Consider the following 24,627-nt stretch of genomic DNA (forward strand, 5'->3'; position numbering starts at 1 on the left):
TGTTTCTGGTTGGTGGACTTTTAATTATTTATTCAATTTTGGAACTTGTTATTAGTCTGTTCAGGGTTTCAATTTATTCCTGATTTAATTTTGGAAGTTATGTTCCCTATAGTATATTTCTAGGAATTTATCAATTTCTTCTAAATTTTCTAGTTTGCATGCATGTGTTTGTAATAGCCTATGAGGATTTTTTATATTACTATAGGGTCAATGGTAATGTCTCCTTTGTTATTTCTGATATGTTTGGATCTTCCCTTGACTTTTTCTTTGTTAGGCTAAATAGAAATATGTTAATCTTATTTGTTCTTTCAAAGGAAAAACTTCTGGTTTGTTTATCTTTTGTGTTTTCTCACATCTCAATTTTGTTTAGTTCAGCTCTGATTTTGGTTATTTCTTTTCTTCTGCTAGCTTTGCAGTTGGTTTGTTATTATTTTTCTAGGGTTTCTCTAGGTGTGATATTATTTTGTTAATTTGAGATGTTTCCACCTTTTTGATATGGGCATTTAGCATTATAGTCTTTTCTTTTGACACCACCTTAGATGTGTCCCAGAGATTCTAGTGTGCTGTCTCTTTTTTTTTTTTTTAATTTCTTTCAAATAATTTCTTGATTTCTGCCTTAGTTTCATTGTTTAGCCAGAAGTTATTCAGGAGCAGGTTGTTTAATTTCCATGTAATTGTATGATTTTTAAATAGCATCTTAGTGTTAATTTCTATTTTTATTGTGCTGTGGTCTGAAAGTGTGGTTGATATGTCTTCAGTTTTTTTTGAATTGGTTGAAAATTGTTTCATGGCTGAATGTGTGGTTGGTTTTAGAGTATGTGATATCTGCAGATGAGAAGAGTTGTATATTCTGTTGTTGTTGGGTAGAGTGTTCTGTAGATGCCTTTTAGGTCCATTGGGTCAAGTGTTGAATTTAGAACCCAAATATCTTTGTTAGTTTTCTGCCTCAGTGATCTGTCTAAATACCATCATCGGGTGTTGAAGTCTCCCATTATTATAGGGTGCTTATCTAAGTCTCTTCACACTACTGTAAGATCTTGCTCTATGAATTCGAGTGCTTTAGTATTGGGTATGTATATATTTAGGATAGTCATGTCTTGTTGATTTGAACATTTTATCATTATGTAATGCCCTTATTTTTCTTTTTCATTATTTTTGGTTCAAAATCTGTTTTTTTTTTTCTGAATTTTTTTTTTCAGAATAGCAACCTCTGTATTTTTTTGTTTGTCTGTTTTTTCCATTTGCTTGTTAGATTTTTCTCCATCCCTTTACTTTGAGCCTGTGGGTGTCATTGCATGTGATATGGGTCTCTTGAAGACAGCATACACTTGGGTCTTGCTCTTTACCCAACTTGCCACACTGTGCCTTTTATGTGGTGAATATAGCCCATTTATGTTCATGTTTAATATTGATATGTGCAGATTTGATCCTGTCATCATGTTGCTAGCTAGTTATTATTCAGGCTTGATTGTGTAGTTGCTTTATATTGTCGATGGGCTATGCACTTTAAATATGTTTTTATGGGGGCTGATAATGGTTTTTCTCTTCCATGTTTGGCATTCCCTTAAGGATTTCATGTAAGACAGGTCTGGTGGTAATTAATTCCCTTAGCATTTGCTTGTCTTAAAAGGATTTTATTTCTCTTTAGAGAAATAAAGCTTAGTTGGGTGGATAGAAAATCCTTGGTTGGGATTTCTTTTGTTTAAGAATGTTGAATATACTAGCTACTCAGAAGGCTGAGGCAGAAGAATCACTGGAATCCAGGAAGTGGAGACTGTAGTGAGCTGAGATTGTGCCACTGCCCTGTGGCCTGGCAACAGAGTAAGACTCCATCTCAAAAAAAAAAAAAAGAGAGAATGCTGAATATAGTCTTTTAGTCTCATCTGCCTTATAGAGTTTCTGCTGAAAGGTCCACTGTTAGCCTGATGGGATTCCCTTTGTAGGTGACCTGCCCCTTCTCTCTAGCTGTCTTTATAATTTTTCTTTCATGTTGACCTTGGAGGATGTGAGGACTTGGGGATTGTCATCTTGTATAATACCTCATAAGGGTTCTCTCTCTTTCCAGATTTGAATGTTGGCCTCTCTAGTGAGATTGTGGACATTTTGGTGCACAATATCCTCAAATGGTTTCCAATTTCTTTGCTCTCTCTCCCTCTCTTTCTTGATTGCCAGTAAATCATAGGTTTGGTCTCTTCATATAATTCCATATTTCTTGGAGATTTTCTTCATTCTTTTTTCTTTATTTTTGTCTGACTGAGTTGATTATAAGAACCAGCCTTTTAGCTCTGAGATTATTTCCTCAGCACAGACTATTCTGCTGTTAATACTTCCAGTCGTATTATGAAATTCTTATAGCGAGTTTTTCAGCTCAATCATATCTTTTAAATTCTTTCTTAAAATGGGTATTTTATCTTTCAGCTGTTGTATCATGTTATTGGATTCCTTAGATTCCTTGGATTGGGTTTCAACTCTCTCCTGAATCTCAATTATCTTTACTGCCATCCAGATTCTGAATTCAGTGGTTTTCATTTTAGCCATTTCAACCTAGTTAAGAACCATTTCTAGTGTGGTTGTTTGGAAATCAGAAGTCACTCTGGCTTTGAGTTGCCAAAGAAGTTTTACTGGTTCTTTCTCATCTGTGTGGGGTGATGTTCCTTTAATCTTTGAAGTTGCTGTCATTTGGATGGACTTTTTTGCTTTTCTGTTCTTTACTGCCTTTTGATGAGTTGTCTGTGGTATAAGTTGGGTTCAGTCAATTGGCTTCATTTCTGGGGTCAAGGCTCAGATCAGCCGTCCTAGGCTGCATCATTTAACCATGGGGGACTGAGACCTGTACTTCATTCTCTGTACTCTGGAGATTAAACACCCACCTCATTGGAAGATCTAAGGTGTTCTTGGTCTTCTGGCCTGGCAACAACACTCTGATGGGAGGTGCTGGCAAAAGTGTTTTCTCATTGTGGTGGCAGCGGGGTCTGTGTTCACACACGTGTGCCAGTGTTGGTGGTGCAGTGACACAGTTGGGTCCACACATGCACACGTGTGTCAGTAGTGGCAGGGTGGCAAGGGCAATGCACAGGCTTGTGTCTGTGATGGCAATGCAGTGGGGTACTTGTACGCTGGCAGGATGGAATGGCAGTGTCTGTGCACAGTTGCACAGTGGCAGTAATGGGATGGTTGGATCTGTGTGTCAGTGGACACTGGTGGTGGTGGGGCACATATACATGGACACTAGTGTGGGTGGGGTGGCAATGGGAAGGTTTGTGCATATGCACACCATTGGTAGCATAGTGGTAAGGTTTGCACATGCATGTACAAAGTAGTGGGGCGAGGTTGTGGTTGAGTGTACACTGGCAAAGCTGGGAGGGAGGCTGCTGCTGGGTGCCTGTTAGTGAGGGCTTGTCTGCTGAAACTCTCCAGTGGTTAAGCAGGGTCTGCTGGTGAAGGAGCTCTGACAGAAGTTGCTGGGAAATGCCCCATTTGGGCATTCAAGGCTGTGCTGCAAGTGGGCATGAGCTGGTAGAGACCACATGGGAGGCTAGAAGACAGGGTTCACTCATATCAGACTGCCTTTGTTCCATGGGCAAGACAGCCTGCTCTGTCCAGGTGTGACAGTTAGCAAAGACCAAAACCACCAAGAAGACCATGGAAAGCCTTGGGGAATGGGTATCCCCAGCCATTCTCTGACTTTCCCAAGCCAAACTCTCTGGGCTAGTGCTTAGGCTAGTGTTCTGTCTTTGCCACCTCTCCAAGCAGCAATCTCTGTCAGCATGAATATTCATGGTTTGTGGGGTCTCCTGAAGCTAGGATTCTGGAGGTCTATGGCAAGATTAGACCACTTCACACCTGTTTAACTCACCTCTTCCCCAGGAGCTGCTGGGGGTCAAAAATGAGTACTGGTGCTTGGCAGTTCCATGCAGGATTTCCAGCTTGCTTTCCCTTCAGCCCATGCCGGAGGAAGGAGGTCTGCATTCTCCCTCCATCCATTCTCAATGCCTTCCTTCAAACGGTCTGCTCAGAGTGTGCCAGTCTTCTTGATGGTCTAGTATCTCTGTGGGAGATGCTTTTCCTAGCTGCATCTAGTCTGCCATTTTGGCTCTTCCTATACTACATTTTATGACTGACTTTTTCTTCTGTCTTCTAGAATAAAAGTAAATAATTTTCTCTGCAGTTGAATATATAATATAATAATGTACAATATTAAGTTTGAATCTTTTTATAGATTTGTATTATAATGTATTTTTAGCTAGAGTTCTTTGGGGAGTTCTTCCCTCCCCATCCCCGAAGGCAACATCTAAATTTGATCATATAGTTTGTTATTTTAGGAATTTTTTCCCTTTACTTTTTGAAATGAATCTATTTTCACAGCTTTTTCTGTTTTCTGAGGTTTCTGAGAAAATATAGCTTAACAGACATCTATTTGAGAAGCTTCCTTGCTGATTCTGAGCCATAGCTTTGTAACACATTACAATAGATCATAATTATTATTTTTTCTTTCTTTTTGACAGTCTCATTCTGTCACCCAGGTTAGAGTGCAGTGGCATGATCTTGGCTCATTGCAACCTCTACCTCCCAGGTTCCAGTGATCTCCTGCCTCAGCCCCCTGATTAACTGGGATTGCAAGTGTCTGCTACTGCACCTAGATAATTTTTGTATTTTTAGTAGAGATGGGGATTTCCCATGTTGGCCATGGTGTTCTTGAACTCCTGACCTCAGGTGATCCACCTGCCCCAGCCTCCTAAAGTGCTGGGATTACAGGTGTGAGCCACCATCTGACCATAATCTTTTGAGGAGCATTTTGTTATTCAAAGGAGAGATTTCAAGGTGTTTATTATAGTGAATACAGACTCTGAAAAAAAATAAAATAAATGTTGTAATAATACGTATGAATGTCTATATGATATAAAGGTCTTTAAAGCATTTTCTACATTTTGCAAGTGAGAAAATAGCTACTCTGCAGTTAGACTGAATTCTTATTAGCTAACTATTCTCACCAAAAGAACATCTGCCTTGCTGTTATATCTTTTTAAATCCCCAGATGGGAGGTACATTTCATAGATTTTTGCCTTCCAGTCAAGTGATCTTTTTCTAAAGGAGTCAAATCAAGCGAGTCTACTAAATAGCCAGAGACACTCAGATGACCCAACGAGACTATAGTAATTTCTCTTGGAGAAAGTCATTCATTTTCTGTCTCTTCTCTCTGAATCAGGTTGTTGATTCACCCAACACTTTCAGAAGTTGACATTTGATTTCACTTGGGTATGTTCTGCGCTCACAGTTATGTCCTCTAGAGGGTGATATCATTTGTAGAAGTTCAGAGACATAGTCCCTTAGGAAACTCACAATCTGGAATGGAAACTGCAATTGAATTAAAAGCTGTAATTGCTAATTCTGCACATAAGAAGAGGCCAATTTTCCCTAATGACAGCACACAGAGGTGATACAGAGAATTGGACCCTGACCAGGAATTTGCGTCCTGTTAGGTATGATTATGGACTGTATTACAACCTAGAGCATTAAATGGGTAATATGTAACACAGGTCCTTTGAAAGTTAGTTTCCCATGACAGGAAGTTATGAAACACTCTTTTCACACGAGAAAAGAGTGTTTTCTAGTGCTCTGAATTCAGAAACTAGGATGTCAGATGGCCTACTTGGCCATTGTAGATGGTGATAGTACACAGCAAAGAGTCTCCTGTGCCAGCGAAGGTGAGCAGGAGAAATCAGATCCAGCCTCCTTGATTTATAACTCCACAAAATGAAGCTGACTGGCAGCTTTTAAATAACATTTCTGTACCTGAGAGTCACCAAGTGGCTTGTTATTGAAATCACACACTGGGAAGATTATCTCTGTAGGCTGTTGGTAGTGAGGATGCAGGTGGGAAGAAAAAAGTGCCTGACATGGGCCTATCTCCTTCATTCAAGTGAAGCTGGCTTCTCCAAAGTTTTTGTTAAGAAAAGTGACAAAATGGATGTTTGTTCTTGTGAAAAAAACTGTGAAAGTAGATTTGGATTTGGTAGTTTTGTAGAGCTGAAAAATCTCTGTTGTTGGGTTCCTATGTCATTCTACTTGACTTGTTCCTTTAAAGGGCTCTTTTAAATTTTGAACCAGCAATTTTGTGGAGGTTGGTAACAGTGATGATGATCAAATAACATTGAGAGAGAGAAAAAAAGAGAGACTGTAAAAATTCAAAAATTCAATCAGGACAAGTTTGTCAGCAGAAAAGACTTACAACAAATATAATTATTTAAAAATATACCCTATGCCTGGAGGGTAAACCAGCTTTATTATATCAAATAGAATATAAAGGATTTGAATTTTCAGCTTTTCGCAAATGTTATAAAACAAATGTGCCAATATCCTTCTGCTAGCACAGATACCTCAGTATTTTCCATAATCAAATAGCCATGCCACAGAAATAAATTCATAATTGATGCCACAGGATTTCAGATTATCCAAGCATTCTCTCATTTTCTTCAAAGGCTCTTCAGAAAAAAATATGCCTAATTTAGAAAACTGTTACTCTAGTCTAGATTTCAGACAGTGGGAATATTCAATGCTCAGGTGCGTTTCAGCTTGTTGAAAACACAGCTGACTAATTTTGATGAAAGAAGATCAGAGATAGATTTAATATCTTACCAAAATAGGTCAAACTAATATAAGTGACCAGAACTGTAATAAAGACAAAATATAACCATCCATATAGCAACAAAAGTCATTGTTCTAAATGAGGATCAAGAGCAAAGTAGTCCTTTATTGAGTTTTATAAAAAGACTTGTTCTTGGAACTAAAAATTTGAGATTGCGTCTTTGAAATGTGGGAAAATAAAATCATTGAGATTTAAACAAATGGAAGAGAACTTGGGGAAAGCATTTTTTATAAGGAAAAATGTCTGTGTTCCTTGAATGGCTAGCAGATAAAATAAACCGAACATCGTATCCTATGTCCAGCCCCCTCCTGGAGGAGTGTCTTCCACCCTACACCCTCCATTATCCTCCCCCTGTGTTCCAGCTCCATGTTTCTCTCTTTTCCATACTAATCTACAGCCAGTTGCTGTAACATTTGGTTGGTATTTGCTGTGTGTTGCTTCGTAGGGTCATATTGTGCTGAACAGATGACGTATCTCCATGCACTGACAGTTACACTCTTAAAGAGACATCTATTATCCCATATATCCAACTGCTCTTTCTATACCAGCACCTCAGTGACTTTTTCTGATTAAATGCATAGTGATATTACAGAGTTCTTAATTTGAAGCAATGTGTGCTGCTTTCCTTTCTGGTGGTAGAAATTGATACACATGGGAAGTAAGTACTGAGAGGAGAGTAGCAGGAAAAGAGGGAAAAGAGGAATTTGATTTATTTTTTAAAATTCTATATATCACTGGAATAATTTTGGATAGTTCTCTTTTAAAAAGAATTTTATTTTTAACTTTTGTGGATATATAGTAGGTATATGTATTTATGGGGTATGTGGGATATTTTGGTACAGGCATACAATGTACAATAATCACATCAGGGTAAATAGGATATCTGTCTCCTCAAGCATTTATCCTTTATATCATAAGCAATTAAATCATACTTTTAGTTATTTTAAATGTACAATTAAATGATTACTGACTATGGTCACCCTGTTGTGCTGTCAAATACTAGGTCTTATTCATTATTTGTAACTTTTTTTTTTTTTTTTTTTGAGCTGGAGTCTCACTCTGTCACCAGGCTGGAGTGCAGTGGCACGATCTTGGCTTACCGCATCCTCTGCCTCCCAGGTTCAAGCAATTCTACTGCCTCAGCCTCTTGAATAGCTGGGATTACAGGCACGTGCCACCATGCCCAGCTAATTTTTATATTTTTAGTAGACTTGGGGTTTGGCTATGTTGCCCAGGCTGGTCTCGAACTCCTGGCTTCAGGTGATCCACCTACCACAGCCTCCCAAAGTGCTGAGATTACAGGCATGAGCCACCGTGCTAGGCTGTAACTATATTTTTTAGCAATTAACCATCTTCACTCTCCTCCCATCCACCCACTACCCATTCCAGCCTCTGGTAACCATCATTCTACTCTCTAGCTCCATGAGTTCAGTTGTTTTAACTTTTAGCTCCCACAAATAAGTGAGAACACGCTTGTCTTTCTATGACTGGCTTATGTCACTTAGCATAATGACTTCTACTTCCGTCCATATTGTTGCAAATGACTGAATCTCATTCTATTTTTTTGGCTGAATAGTACTGCATTCTGTATGTACGTCACATTTTTTGTATCTGTATTCAGCTGTTGATGGACACTTAGGTTGCTTCCAAATCTTGCCTGTTGTGAACAGTGCTGCAACAAACACGAGATTGCAGATATCTCTTCAGTAAACTGATTTCCTTTCTTTTGGGTATATACCCAGCTGTGGGGGTGTTGCATCATATGGTAGCTCTAGTTTTAGATTTTTGATTAACCTCCAAACTGTTCTCCTTAATGCTATACTAATACACATTTTGACCAACAGTGTACACGGGTTCCCTTTTCTCCACACCCTCACCTGTGTTTGTTATTGCCTGTCTTTTGGTAAAAGCCATTTTAAATGGGGTGATAGGATGTTGCATTGTAGCTTTGATTTCCAATTCTCTGGTGATCAATGATCTGGGGCAGCTTTTCATACAACGGTTTGACATTTATATGCCTTCTTTTGAGAAATGTCTACTTAAATCTTTTGTCCATTTTTAAATCAAATTATTAGACTTTTTCCTGTGGGATTATTTGAGCTCCTTATATATTCTGGTTATTAATCCTTTGTTAGATGTGTAATTTGCAAATATTTTCTTCACTTCTGTGGGTTGTCTACTCACTTTGCTGATTGTTTCCTTTGCTGTGAAGAAGCTTTTTAACTTGATGTGATCTATTTGTCCAGTTTTGCCTTGGTTGCCTGTGCTTACGAGTATTACTGAAGAAATCTGCCCCGTTCAAGGTTCTGGGGAATTTCCACAATGTTTTCTGTTAGTAGACTCACAGGTTGAGATAATAGATTTAAGTATTTAATCCATTTTGATTTAATTTTCATATATGGTGAGTGATAGGGGTCTAGTTTCATTCTTTTGGATATGGATATCCAGTTTTCCCAGCACAATTTATTGAAGAGACTGTCTTTTCCTCAGTGTATGTTCTTGGCACCTTTGTAAAAAATGAGTTCACTTTAGACGTATGGATGTGTTATTGGGTTAACTATTCTGTTCCATTTGTCTATGTGTTTGCTTTTATGCTAGTTCCATGCTATTTTAGTTATAGTAGCTCTGTAGTATAATTTGAAATCAGTTAATATGATTCCTCCAGTTTTCTTCCATTTGCTTAGGACAGCTTTGGCTTTTCTGGGTCTTTTGTGGTTCCATATGAATTTTAGGATTTTTTTTTTCTATTTCTTTGAAGAATGTCATTGGTATTTTGTTAGGCATTACATCGAATCTGTAGATGGCTTTGAGTAGTATGGACATTTTAACAATATTGTTTCTTCCAATCCATGAACATGGAATATCTCTCCACATTTCTCTGTCCTCTATAGTTTCTTTCGCTGATGTTTCATAATCTTCATCATAGTGATCTTTTACTTCCCTAGTTAATTCTTAGATATTTTATTTTGTTTGTAGTTATTGTAAATAGGTTTACTTTCTTAATTTCTTTTTCAGATTATTTGTTTTTGGCATATAAAAATGCTACTGATTTTTATATGTTGATTTTCTATCTTGGAACTACTGAATTTGTTTCTCAGTTCTACTAGGTTTTTGGTGGAGTCTAGGTTTTTTCAAAATATAACATCATATCATCTGCAAACAATGATAATTTGACTTCTCCCTTTCCAACTTGGATACCTTTTATAGCTTTCTCTTGTCCAATTGTTCTAGCTAGGACTCCAGTAATATGTTCAATAACAGTGGTGAAAGTGGGTGTCCTTGTTATGTTCCAGATCCTAGAGACAAGGCTTTCAGTTTTTTTTCCATTCAGTATAGTACTAGCTGTGGGTCTATAGTATATGGCTTTTTTATGTTGACATGTGTTCCTTCTATGCCCAGTTTTTTGAAGGTTGTTGTCATGAAGGGATGTTGAATTGTATCAAATGGTCTTTCAGCATCAATTGAGATGATCATGTAATTTTTTTTCTCTTCATTCTGTTGGTATGATGTATCACACTGATTGATTTGAAAATGTTCAACCATCCTCAGATCCCTGGGATAAATCTCACTTGGTCATGATGAATGGTCTTTTAAATGTGTTGTTGAATTATTCTTGCTAGTATTTTGTTGAGGGTTTTTGCATCAGTGTTCATCAAAGATATTGTCCTGTAGTTTGCTTGCTTGTTTCTTTCTTCCTTTCTTTTTCTTTTTTCAGTGCATCTTTGTCTGGTTTTGGTATCAGAGCAATAGTATTATCCTCATAGAATGAGTTTGGAAAGATTCCTTCTGCCTCTATTTTTAAGAATAGTTTGGGCCAGGCATGGTGGCTCACACCTGTAATCCCAGCATTTTGGGAGGCCAAGGTGGGCGGATCACCTAAGGTCAGGAGTTCGAGACCAGCCTGACCAATATGGTGCAACCCCATGTCCACTAAAAATACAAAAATTAGCTGGGCTTGGTGGTGTGCGCCTGCAGCCCCAGCTACCTGGAAGGCTGAGACAGGAGAATTGCTTGAACCTAGCGGGTAGAGGTTGCAGTGAGCCAAGATTATGCTACTGCACTTCAGCCTAGGCAACAGAGTGAGACTGTCCCAACAAACAAACAAACAAAAAAAGAACAGTTTGAATGGTATTAGTATTAGTTATTTAAATGCTTAATAAAATTCAACCATGAAGCCATTGTGTCCCAGCTGTTTTTTGCTGGGAGACTTTTTAATTACTGCTTCTATTTAGTTACTTGCTATTGGTCTATCAAGGTTTGGATTTCTTTATGGTTCAATATTGGTAGTTACTTGTGTCTAGGAATTTATCCATTTCTTCTAGGTTTTCCAATTTATTGGTATATAGTTGTTCTTAGTGGCCTCTAATTATTCTTTGAATTTATGCTGTATTGGTTATACTTTCTCATTTTTCATCTCTGATTTTATTGATTTGGGTCTTCTCTCTTTTTATTTTTTTATGTTTGTCAATTTTTTTTATCTTTGTGAATAGCCAACTTTTCATTGATCTGTTGTATTGTTTTATTTGTTTCAATTTTATTTCTGCTGTGATGTTTATTATTCTTTTTATCTACTAACTTTTGGTTTGGTTTGCTCTTGCTTTTCTAGTTCTTCAGGCATCATTAGGTTGTTTATGGGAAGTTTGCCTTCTTTTTTCACACAGGCACTTATAAACCTTTTTTTGTGTCTTTATATAGTTTTTGTCTTGAAGTCTATTTTGTCTAAGTATAGCTATTCCTATTTTATTTTATTTTATTTTACTTAATTTTATTTTTAGAGACAGGGTCTCACTTTGTAACCCAGGCTGGAGTGCAATGGAGCAATTTCAGCTCATTGCAACCTCTGCCTCCTGGGTTCAGGCAATTTTCTCACCTCAGCCTCTCGAAGAGCTGGTACTACAGGCACACAACCCCATGTTCAGCTAATTTTTTTGTATTTTTAGTAGAGACGGGATTTTTCCATGTTGGCCAGCCTGGTATGAACTCCTGACCTCAAGTGATCTGCCTACCTCAGCCCTGCAAAGTGCTAGGATTATAGGCATGAGCCAGCATGCCTGGCCATATTTTTTTAAAATTTCCATGTGTATGAAATATCATTTTCTGTCTTTTATTTTTAGTCCATATGTGTCTTTGTAGGTGAAGTATGTTTCTTTTAGGCAACAGATCATTGGGTCTTTTTTTTTTCTTTTCTTGCTTTTTATCCATTCAGCCACTCTCTGTCTTCTTACTGGAGAGTTTATTCCATGTACATTTAATGTTAAATTGATAAGTAAGGACTTACTCCTTATATGTATGTTCCATGTACATTAAATGTATATTTCATTATTAATATACATGAAATGTATATTCCATGTACATTTTATTCCATAAAACACATTTTATTATGTGTTTTCTGCTTTATCTTCTTTCTTTACTTCCTTCCTGTCTTTCTTTTAATGTAAGTGATTTTTTTTTCTGATGATATGTTTTAATTTCTTGCCTTTTATTTGTTGTGTATCTGCTGAATGTTTTTAGATTTGAAGTTACTATGAGGCTTGCAAATTATATGATATAACCAATTGTTTTAAGCTGATGACAAATTAATACTGATTACAAGCAAAGAAATATAAGCCAAAAGAGAACTAATAAAACCTTTATACTTTAACTGCATCTCCATGCTTTTTAACTTTTTGTTGTTTCCATTTTATATATTATTTTACTGTCTATATTTTGAAAAGTTGTAGTTTTTTAAGACTGTTTCATGCTTTTATCTTTTTATTTATGAGTAGCTTATATAGCACAATTATAGTATTATTATATTCTGTATTTTTCTGTGTACTTATTATTATTAGTAAGTTTTGTACCTTCAGATAATTTCTTTCTTTCTTTTTTTTTTTTTTTTTTAAGACAGAGTCTTGTTCTGTTGCCCAGGCTGGAGTGCAGTGGCGTGATCTCGGCTCACTGCAAACTCCGCCTCCTGGGTTCAAGCAATTCTCCTGACTCAACCTCCTGAGTAGCTGGCATTATAGGTGCCTGCCACCACGCCCAGCTAATTTTTGTATTTTTAGTAGAGACGGGGTTTTACCATCTTGGCCAGGCTGGTCTCAAACTCCTGACCTCATGATCAGGAGTTCGCCTCGGCCTCCCACAGTGCTGGGATTACAGGCGTGAGCCACCGTTCCTGGCCAGGTGATTTCTTATTGCCCATTAATGTCCTTTTCTTTCAGAGTGAAGAACTACCTTTAGCATTTCTTGTAGGACAGATATGGTATTTATGAAAACCCTCAGCTTCTGTTTGTCTAGAAAAATCTTTATTTTTCCTGAATGTTTGAAGGATATCTTGCCAGATATACTATTCTAGGGTAAAAGGGTATTTTTCTTTAGTACTTTGAATATATCATGCCACTCTATCCTGGCCTGTAAGATTTACGCTGAAAAATCTGCTGCCAGATGTATTGCAGCTTCACTGTATTTTATTTGTTTCTTTTCTCCTCCTGCTTTTAGGAACCTTTCTTTACCCTTGACCAGTGGGAGTTTGATTATTAAATGCCTTGAGATAGCTTCCTTTGGGTTAAATTTGCTTTGTGTTCTGTAACCTTCTTGTACTTGAATATTGATACCTTTCTCTAGGTTTGAAAGTTCTCTATTATTACCCTTTTAAATTTTCTTTCTTTTCTTTTTTTTTTTTTTTTATAGAGATGGGGTTTCACCATGTTGGCCAGGCTGTTCTCAAACTCCTGACCTCAGGTGATCCACCTGCCTTGGCCTTCCAAAGTGCTGGGATTACAGGCGTGAGCCACAGCGCCCGGCCTACCCCTTTAAATTTTCTGTTCCTCTCTCTCTTTCTCCCTTCTCTTTAGGACCACTAACTCTTAGATTTGCCCTTTTGAGGCTAGTTTCTAGACTTTTAGTCGTGTTTCCTTCTTTTTTATTCTTTTTTCTCTTCTGCCTATTTTCAAATAGCCTGTCTTTAAGCTCACTAGTTGTTTCTCATGCATGATAAATTCTGCTATTAGGGGACTATGATGGATTAATCAATATGTCATTTGCATTTTTCAACACCAAAATTTCTGTTTGATTATCTTTAACTTTTTTCAATTTCTCTGTTAAATTTATCTGATAAAATTCTGAATCCTTTCTATGTGTTATCTTGAATTTCTTTGAGTTTCCTCAAAACAGCTATTTTGAATTCTCCTTCTGAAAGGTGACATATCTCTGTCTCTCTGGGATTGGTCCCTGGTTTCTTGTTCAGTTTGTTTGGTGAAATCATTTTATTAGTCTATTTTCATACTGCTATAAAGATACTACCTAAGACTGGGTAGCTTATAAACAAAAGAGATTTATTTGACTTACAGTTCTGCATGACTGGGAATGCCTCAGAAAACTTACAATCATGGTGGAAGGCAAAGGGAAAGCAAGCACCTTCTTCACAAGGTGGCAGGAGAGAGAGAGAGAGAAAGCAAGAAAGAGAGAGAGAGAGAACTGCCAAACACCTTTAAACCATCAGATCTTGTGGGAACTCACTCACCGTCATGAGAGCAGTATAGGGGAAATTGCCCCCATTATCCAATCACCTCCCACCAGGTCCCTCTGTTGACACATGAGGATTACAGTTTGAGATAAGATTTGTGTGGGTACACAGAGCTAAACCGTATTAGTCTTGTTTTCTTGGATGGTCTTAATTCTTATGAAAGTACTACCAGGGTACCTCCAATGTTTACTTAAGGCCAAGGGTTCTTCATTCAGCTTGTGGTGAATGCTGCTAGGCCTGGAACTCACCTTTCCCTCTGGTTTAGGGTAGGTTCAATAGGCTTCCCTCTGGGTTAGGGTAGGTTCAGAATTGTCATCCAATAGCCAAGGCCTAAAATCTAGGACCCCTGGTGTCCACTTGATGGTCTTCCCCACTGTGTTCAAGCTGGTACATAAGCTGCAAAATAAAGTCCCATTCATTCTTTTCTCTTCTCTTCTCAAGCAGAAGGCATCTTTCCTTGGCAGGATCTGCATGTTTTGTTGTCTTTGTGTTGTAGAGTGGAAAAGAAACAATGCATTTTGGGGACAGCTAAGGACCCATGCAGATGAGGTATTGCCTCACAACCCAAACCATAATATACATTATCAGGCAGGAGGTATGGTAGTTCCAGATTTAGATCCAGAGTGGAAGTATCAAAGGGGCAGTTAGGACTCGGAGAGATCATATAATCTCTTGCTGGTTGGAAGGGATGAAGAAATGTGTGAAAAAGCCTGTTAACTATGAGAAGGTTGTAGGAAATTTCCCAGGTCAAAGATGAGAATCCAGCGTTGTTTCTAGAGCATTTAGTTGAGGCAATCAGGAAATATACTAACACTGATCCTGCCTCAAGGGAAGGACAGACCCTTTTAGGAGTACATTTTATAACCTAGTCTGCCGCTGATATCCATAGGAAGCTACAAAAAAGAAGCGATGGGTCCCCAAACTCCTAGGGAACAGCTTTTGGATATGGCATTTTAGTTTTTAATAACAAGGACAAAGCAGAGGAAACAGAAAGAGCAAGAAGGACCTCCCACAAGATACAGCTGTTGGCTGTAGTCTTAAGATCACCTCTCACACGGGACTGCCCACCTAACTCTTGGCCTGAACAAGGAAAGCTGAAAGGTGAGAAGGCCACCATCCTACCTTTCTGAGTCTGAGTGTCTGAGTCACCATGCCTTGGGCATGAATTAGTGTACACATTATAAAAAAACTGGCCATTGGAAGAGAGATTGCCCAGGGCTCAGAAGGAAGCTATTGGCACCCAAACCAACAATGGCTGAAATAGCCAGGCAAGTCCAAGAGAGATGGGGCCTGAGACCTTCCGCCACGGCTCCCATCGGGCAACTAGCCATATCTATAGAGGAACCTCAGGTAAGAACATTAACTTCCTTCTGGAGTTAAGGTAAGAACATGGCAGGTAGGCACATTAATTTTCTTCTGGAGTGCTTTTTCTGTTTTGACCCATTATAATGGGCCTCTGTCACCCTAAAACTGTATGGTCAGGGGACAGATGGAAAAGCCCATAGATGCCATTTTACCTATCCTTTAAGTGCTTTTCAAGGACTTGGGTTTTCTCCTGAATTCCCTACACCTTGTTGGGAAGGGATTTATTAACTCAGCTGCAAACAGTAGTATCTTCTGGAAATCACAAGGCAGACAGAAATTGCTCCTTCTCTTTTTCTGTGAATAAATGTCAGACTTTGTTGCTAGACGCCCCTGATATAACACTTAAAGTATGCCGAACTTTGAATCCAGCTATTTGCCTGAACTCACAGGCACCCTAGATCATTCTTGTCTGCAAGTTATGGAGCAAGTTTACTCCAGCTGCCTGGATTTAAAGGATGAGCCTCTCGATAATCCTGAGGTAAAACAGTTTACAGACTGAAGTAGCTATGTGCACCAGGGAAACAGGAAAGCCGGATATGCTGTTGTTGTTAACAGGAGGTAATTGAATCTCACACCTTACCAGCTTCTACCTCACCTCAGAAGGCAGAATTAATAGCTCTTATTAGAGCCCTGCAATTGGGAAAGGATTTAAGAGTTAACATTTACACTGATTCTAAGTATGCCTTTCTGGTACTTCATGCTCATATGCTGCCATCTGGAAGGAACCGGGACTGTGAACTGCTAAGGGTTCCCCTATAAAACATCACTTAGAAATTCTAAATTTGTTAGGTGCCGTTTTGCTGCCCAAGGAAGTAGCTGTAATCTATTGTGGAGGATATCAAAAAGGAGACTCTCATGTGACTAAGGGAAACTCCTTTGTAGATGCAGCTGCTAAGGCAGCAGCGTTACAAGAGCCAGTTACACTTGTCGGCCTGCTAGTGCCCTCAGCCACGGCAGTGACAGACCCTACATACATGAAAGAGGAACAAGAATGGGCTAAAAGGGCTTAATTCAAGATCTTTCTGGCTGGCTTATCAATGACAGCAAACTGTTAACACCAGGTGCGAATCAGTGGAAAATAGTTAAGCAATTGCGTGACTACTCATTTGGGAAGAACTTCCCTGTTTCAGTTAATGTCTTTTTGTAGGAAAAAAAGCTTTTTATATGAAAAAGTTTACTTAAAACAGTCAAACAGGTAACTCAGGCGTGTGGACTGTGTGCCTGGAATAACCCAAATAACCAGTCTTTACCTCCTCCTCTAGTAAGGCCTGTTAAGCATAGGGGATCATACTCTGGTGAGGATTGGCAAATAGACTATACTCAGATGCCCCCATGTAAAGGATTTAAATATGTATTCGTGTTCATTGACACCTTTACCAGCTGGGGTTGGATCGAGGCTTTTCCTACCCAGTCTGAAAAGGCAACTGAGGTTTCTAACCTACTAAAGGAAAATTTCCTAAATTTGGCTGCCTAAGAGCTTACAGAGCAATAATGGCCATCTTTTACAGCGACAATTACCCAAACATATCTTTAGCCCTAGGAATCCAGTACTGCCTTCACTCGGCATGGAGGTCACAGTCTTGGGGGAGGTAGAAAGCGCTAGTCAAACTCTAAAAAGGACTCTTGTTAAGTTTGCCAAGAGACATCAGAAACCTGGCTGTCTTTATTACCTGTAGCTTTATTAAGGGTTTGAGTGGCCCCTAAGGGAAATTTGCAGCTCAGCCCTTTCGAAATAATATATGGAAGGTCTTAACTACAGATCTCCTGCTAGACACAGATATTTTCAAGCTACAGAATTATGTGATCAACTTAGGACAAGTGCAAAATGCTCTTCTTGAATATGGAAATCAAACTTTTCCCCTCCTAAGGAAAAGAATCTTATTACAACCCAGCTGGGAGACTGGGTCCTATTAAAAACTTGGAAGAATCCCCAGCAGATCAACTTTCCCCAAAATGGAAGGAACCCTATCAAGTTCTCCTTAGTACCCCAACTGCAGTTAAACTACGAATAAACAGGTGGGTTCACTTATCTCGAATTAAACCTATTTCTTATGAAGTCCCACAGGCCGATGGAACACAAGCGACTGATCCCGTTTATTCCTGTGTGCCAATCAGTAATCTTCAACTCCTGTTCAGAAGAAATGGGGGATGGGTAACATAAAGATATGGACTGGCATTCTACTTTGGAATATAAATTGGAATCAGGCAGAGTAACTTACTTACTGAGTGGGCACAGACTTTAGCCTCTTTACATAATCAGATAAGCTGTTGGGTATGTGGACATTTTAACAGCAGCTCGAGGGGGAACTTGTGCTTTGATCAAAGCTGAATGTTGTGTGTATGTTCTAGACTATTCAAATCATATCACCCAGGCTATGAAAGCTTTAGACCCTCATATCTCTGTCACTGATGCATTATCAGTCGACCCTGTATTGACTCGATTCCAGTAAATGCCCAGTTCTTGGAAAGCCTTCCTGTTTAGTTTTCTTGGAATGATTTTATTTATTTTGCTTTGCCATTGTGGAACATATTGTGGTTGTACTCTTTGTGTAGGACGGCAAGACAAGCTCACTGAATGCTTTCTTAAACTGGATACTTATGAATATTCCAGATATCGCCTTTTGTTGAAACTTGCAGTTATGAACAACCTTCAACATACCAATGCTCTCTGACTGGGCTCCTCTCTGCCCTAAATGCAAGATGCCCTACTCATTAGGCAGGAATATCATCACCTCTATTTAGCCTGAAGAAGTTACAGAAGATGGATCTTCATCTCTCTGCAACCCTGAGGATTAAAAGTTCTCTTGTAAAGGAAGTGGGGAGATATGTCAGAAGCGTTCAAACCAAAGTGGCTCTATTTTGAGTGAGGCTAGGAAAGCGAGGCTGGGACCTGCTGGGCTGCATTCTCAGAAAGGTAGGCATTCCTAGTCTCTAGATGTTTATGGTTAAGGGAACAAATTAATAATGTTTCCTAAACAGACCCAGATTTGGGAGTGTCCAGATATCTATATACCTGGAGAACAAAAACATTCCTAATTTTGCTTTAAAGATAATATGTCAATTCTTGCAAAATACAGTAATTAAGAAAATTAATCCTTTATTACAAACTCTTGTAGCAGACCACATCTCCCCATCTACACCAGCATTGGGGTGGATGCATTCCTCCTCTTACTTTCAGGAATGTCCTACTCTGTCTGTGGAGTAGCTGTCCTTTCACCACTTTACTTTCTTAATAAACTTGCTTTTGATAGCACGGTGGACTTGCCCTGAATTCTTTCTGGCGCAAGATCCACGAACCCTCTCCTGGGTTCTGGATCTGGACCCTTTCCTATAACCAGAATCACCCTCTTATAAGCTAAGGGTAACATTTAGTGTCAAGGAATTTCATAAACAGCAATGCAAAATGCTTGAAATTGCAGAAATAAACACTTTCACACTTGCCTAAGATAATATTGAGTCTTCCCAAAGGAAATGCCTTCTTTCTCCTGTTAACACAAAACAGTATCTACTTCCAATTTTCTAAAAATGCCACACATTCAGCATAACCTCTGTTATGAGTAATATCTTAACTGTGTTGCCTAACATTTGTTGGAATTATTTGGTTAATGATACATCTTACGTGAACAGGCAGGGGTTTTGATGTTAAGTCAGGGTCTTGGCACTTTTAGTTCATGAATTGCATTTCTCTAATCTGGGTTAATGAACAGACTTCATACTGTCTTGCTGCATGTGCTAAGATTAGCATTAGTAAAATTTATCTAGACCTAAAGCTTGCACTTTAACTACAGGTTCTAAGCTCATCCCAAATTGTATCTGTCATTTGGTGGAGAATATCTGCTGAGATACTGTCCTATAACTATGACTTTGTGATTATAGAAATAGTTATTATACAAATACATTCCAGTTAATGGGAGAAACCCAGGAGAAGCATTGGGAAAAATGTCAAAGAGCTTTGCCAATCCGTGCTCAGTATTAACCCAGTAATATTGTAAATTAAGAGCTGAGTTTGCTTTTTTTTGTTGCTTTTTGAGGTGGAGTTTCACTCTTGTTGCCTAGGCTGGAGGCTGGAGGCTGGAGTGCAATCTCAGCTCGGTACAATCTCACCTCACTGCAACCTCCACCTTCTGGGTTCAAGCAATTTCCCTGCCTCAGCCTGCTGAGTAGCTGGGATTACAGGTGTGTATTTTTAGCAGAGATGGGATTTCACCATGTTGGCCAGGCTGGTCTGGAACTCGTGACCTCATGATCCACCCACCTTAGCCTCCCAAAGTGCTAGGATTAAGGCATGAGCCACTGTGCCTGGCCTGAGTTTGATTTTCTATTTACAGCCTCACACTAAATTTGAATTGCACTTTTAGAAGTAGAAGGCAACTACATTTTGATTTCATAAAATTTTGATATTAATATGATAGTATGTTTGAAGGACTTAATTTTTCTAAAAATATTATTTGCTTCCATTTATCTGCTTGTGAAAGAACATAATAAAGACAGGCCACTGATATGGGAAGAAAGAGAAATATTGCTTCAACAAGCTCATTCCACTAGTCAGATTTGTCAAGGAAAAGGTGAACTGATATCTTTTTAAAATAATATTCCCTGCAAGAAAAATTGCTCATATTATTCATGTTTGACATTTCATAGTAAAGGTAAAATTCATTTTTAATGAAAAATACTCCACAGGGTTATTAATTAAAAGAAACACAGGAAGAGAGAACTGTCATTTTAAAAGAGCAGCTCATGAATTAGAGAAAGTCACCAGCCAAAAATACAGCTCAGTGATATTCTCTCCAGGATAGGTGGCTGGCCTCCCAGTGGTAACAGCCCTAACCTGCACTCTGCTTGGCACCTGTGCCATCTGGGCACAAGATATTTTTGCCTCAAAGCTTTGGTAAACTTAGAGAAGCAGTTTTTTGAGCTTGTTGATTAAATGTTCTATTATAATTATTTTTTGTGCATTGTTCTTTTTATTTCTAGTGTGCAACTCGAGGGCAAAGAATGTGAATAATGTAATCATAGCATCTAGAGTAACTGTAGCATCTAGAGTTATGCAGGCAAACTGAGTAACCAGCCACTGAATTTATTTGCTGCACAAGATAACTTTTGTGCGTTAAAAGCCTGGGGAGTCGACCTTCACTCTTGCTGGCAATTTGTGCAATGTCAGTGTCCTACAGGGAATGAGGTGGTAAAGAGCATCCTCTGCTAGACTCCAGGTCAAAGCAAAATGTAGAGGGCACCATCTGAACTGCAGTCTGGATGCACCTTTATAATCTCCCTGGTTATTTATCCCAACTTCTTTATTTCTCCCTTCACTACTTCTCATGCCAGACAGTCCTTCAGATTAGAAGGTATTCTGAAAACTATCATATTTAACTTGATTTTTTCCCAAGGACTCAGATTTTTCCAACCCTTGGAAAGAGGCATGTGGTATGGAAAAAAAAATTCCTGTTTTAGCTGTTTCAAATCAAAGGAGGTTTTCCCAGAATCCCCTGAATCATTGGTTTTGTGAATGAACAGTCATGGTTTCTGACCATAGTGTGAAATGTGGTGTCAGGTGCTGAGACAGTCAGTTTTCATTTAGTTTATCTACTTATGAATTTCTAATATGCAAACTTACGTGGTTATACTTCTCTTCAGAAAGTCAAGGTTAAGATATAAACAATTCTTTTTGTCATTATTTAGTATCCCAAATCATAATAGGCGCTTAATATTTTTAAATTTGATTTGATGTCAGAAAGTCCACTGAGCAGTATTCTGAGACTATGATGCTTTGGAAATAACTGATATGGTGGAATTAACTCTGAATTTGAGTGGCCACCTTACTTTCTTATGCCTCTATTTGCTCATCCTTAAAATAAGAATAATTATAACATCTGACGCTTCCAAAGCTCTTACAGTTTAGAAATCTGTTTAAGATGCAATCTCTTACATGTCCTTCAGAGACTATATTATTGTCTCCATTTTATACATGAGAAATCCAAGAACCAGAGCAGTTAGATAATTTGCTATAATCTCTCAATATTAGGTGACAAAGTAATAGTCCTGGAACTAAAGCAAGTCTTTGAAAAGTATATTACTTTTTCTCTTATGTATAACACATCCTATACAGCTCAAAGAATTATTGGGTGAAGTAGGTGAGGTAATAGCAAAAATATTTTTAAAATAGCAATAGTTGTACAAAGGTCAAGTTAATATTAATAAGCAGTATTGTCTTTACTAATAAAGCCCTTCAATACTCTTACTTTCCTCTTTAGTTCCCTGAAGTTTTAAGAGTTCAGAGCTGGTAGATAATACAGCAATTAAAATAGAGGTAAACCTTTGAATGGCAGTTTCAAAAAGTTGGCTCTTTATTTCTTGTTCCTTTATTCAAGGAACCAGCCTTCTCTTCCTTGCTAAGAGAGCTTTCTTTTTCAAAACCTTGTCATTCAGCAAATTTCCAGGACTTCCACAGTCACTAGAGACTGAAGCTACCCAGACGTGGGGTGGAGTCAGGGTAACAGATCCACTTTGTGGATATAGGTGACATAGTGAATATGGTGGTGAAGGACCTTGCTGGCAGCTGTGAGGCCCAGCAGGAAGTTTATGCTTTGATGCAGATTTCTAACCTTGACCTAGACAAATGAGGCAGGAAATGCTTTTCCATATTAGAATTCTAAAGATCTTAATTTCTTTTAGGTTTTGTTATTGGACTTCTTTAATAAAAACAAATTAGCATAATTAAATTTTAATAGGTAAAACATTTAAATAAGGCATGATTAAAAATAATTCAGTTAAACTTTCATAAAAAACAAAAGCAGGAACTCTTAAAGATTTCATAGATTGATTCTATGTCAATACCCCCCAGGTGATTCCTTTGTGCAGCTTCAGAATCACTGACCTAGAACAGTGGTTTTCAACCCTGGCTGCACATTATCATTACCCAGGGAACTTAAAAAAAAAAAAAAGATATCTACCCTGTCCCAAGCAGATTTACATTAGAATCTCTAGGGATGAGGCCTGTTGTACTTTTATTCAAAGTTCTCCTGGTGAGTCTAAACTAGAGCCTTAGGGGAAAACCACTGCTTTATACATATATCTTTAATATTACACACATTTATTTGCACTTCTAAATATTGCACAATCTTCAGGGGTAAAATTCCAGGCAAAATGACTGGAAAACTCACCTTGTAGTTAAGCTATTTTCTGTGTCTCCTCTCCATGAGGAAAAGAGAAGGACCAAAACTGGTCACCATCTTCAGTACTCTTTTAAGGGAAGGCAGTCGCTTTTGGGGCAGTGGCTTTCCAACTATGCTGTGTACATGAATCACCCAGAGTGAATCCTAAGCCCCCAAACCAGGTCTCTGTTGTTCAGTATCTCTGAAGTGAGACCCAGAAACCTGCAACTTGAATAAGCTTTCCAAGTGAATCTGATGTAGTGGTCCATGATCCTAACTTTTCTCTATAGTTTGATCTAAGGGCTTTCTGCCAAAAATATTCCTGTCTCCATGGCATCTCCTCCATGTTGCCTGTAATTCTTCAGGTTGTAACCACTTTGCCTGGAATTTTACCACTAGAGATTGTATAATCTTTAGAAGTATAAATAAATGTGTGCAGCACAGTTTACAATAGCAAAGACTTGGAACCAACCCAAATGCCCATTGATGATAGACTGGACAGGGAAAATGTGGCACATATACACCATGGAATATTATGCAGCCATCAAAAACAATGAGTTCATGTCCTTTGTAGGGACATGGATGAACCTGGAAATCATCATTCTCAGCAAACTGACTCAAGAGCAGAAAATCAAACACTGCGTGTTCTCACTCATAGGCGGGTATTGAACAATGAGAACCCATGGACACAGGGAGGGGAGCACTAAACACTGGGGTCTGTTGGGGGGAAATGGGGAGGGACAGCAGGGGGTGAGGAGTTGGAGAGAGATAGCATGGGGAGAAATGCCAGATATAGGTGATGGGGAGGAAGGCGGCAAATCACACTGCCACGTGTGTACCTATGCAACAATCTTGCATGTTCTTCACATGTACCCCAAAACCTAAAATGCAGTTAAAAAAATAAAATAAATGTGTGTGATGTTAAAGACATGTATATAAAACAATAGTTTTCCACTAAGGGTGTAGTCTAGATTCACCTGGGGAGCTTTGAATAAAAGTACAATGGCCCTTAGCCCTGGAGATCCTACTTTAAATTAGTTTGGGACAAGGCATATAGATATCTCTTTTTCTAAGTTCTCTGGGTGATTATAATGTGTAGCCAGGGTTGGAAACCACTGTTCTAGGTCAGTGATTCGAAAGCTGTACACAAGAATCACCTGGGGGCATTGACACAGAATCAATGTATAAAGTCTTTAAGAGTTTCTGCTTTTGTTTTTTATGAATGTTTAACTGAATTATTTTTATTCATGCCTTATTTAGGATTTTTACTTATTAAAATTTAATTATGTTAACTTGTTTCTATTAAAGAAATCTAATAATGAAACTTAACAGAAACTAAGATCTTAAACAAGTGAAACCACATGCTGCAGAGAGCACTTTATACTTTTTTGCTACTTAGAACATTAGCTGTCCTAAGCTTCTGAAATATGAGGTACTCTCCTTATGCCATCAGTTTCCAGATGTTATTTTATTTCGTCCTTCCAGGCCTTTAAGGAAGATACTACTGTTCCATTTTATACGCTAAAAACCTGAGATTCACAGAGGCTAAGTGGATCACTAAGATTGTAACCCTGATAAGCAGCAGAAACAGAATTCAAACCACAGGGTTTACATTGATACCAGTAATCTTTTCTTATATTACGTTGTCTTTAGATACAGAAAACTCAGACAATTTTTGCAGAACTAACAATTTATAAAATGCTTTTCATTTAAAACACTAATGCTATTCTTTTTTTGCAGAGATTTATGTTAAAACACAAATGTAGAGGCTACTGTAAAATAAAGCAGGAAACAAAACTATGATTGTGTGTTTTCAGGGAAGAATGATTAGATAGGTAAGAAATTTGTAGAAAATAATATCAACTTTTACTAGCCCAAATTTCCTCCTCACTCTTTCTCTCTCTGTGGTAATACATTTTAAAAAGTTCATTCTAAATAAGCTGCAACTTTCAATCATA

The 24,627-nt window shown here is 38.3% G+C and overlaps 1 protein-coding gene across 1 annotated transcript in view; it reads left to right on the forward strand.

The window, feature by feature from the left end:
* Positions 1-24,627, forward strand: part of LOC116528593 (potassium voltage-gated channel subfamily H member 5) — a 109,914-nt gene that overhangs the window by 38,536 nt on the left and 46,751 nt on the right. The window lies entirely within an intron of this gene.

The sequence above is a fragment of the Sapajus apella genome, unplaced genomic scaffold (genome assembly GCF_009761245.1).
Source record: "Sapajus apella isolate SASKATOON/1434 unplaced genomic scaffold, GSC_monkey_1.0 scaffold59, whole genome shotgun sequence".
Taxonomy (NCBI): Eukaryota; Metazoa; Chordata; class Mammalia; order Primates; family Cebidae; genus Sapajus; species Sapajus apella.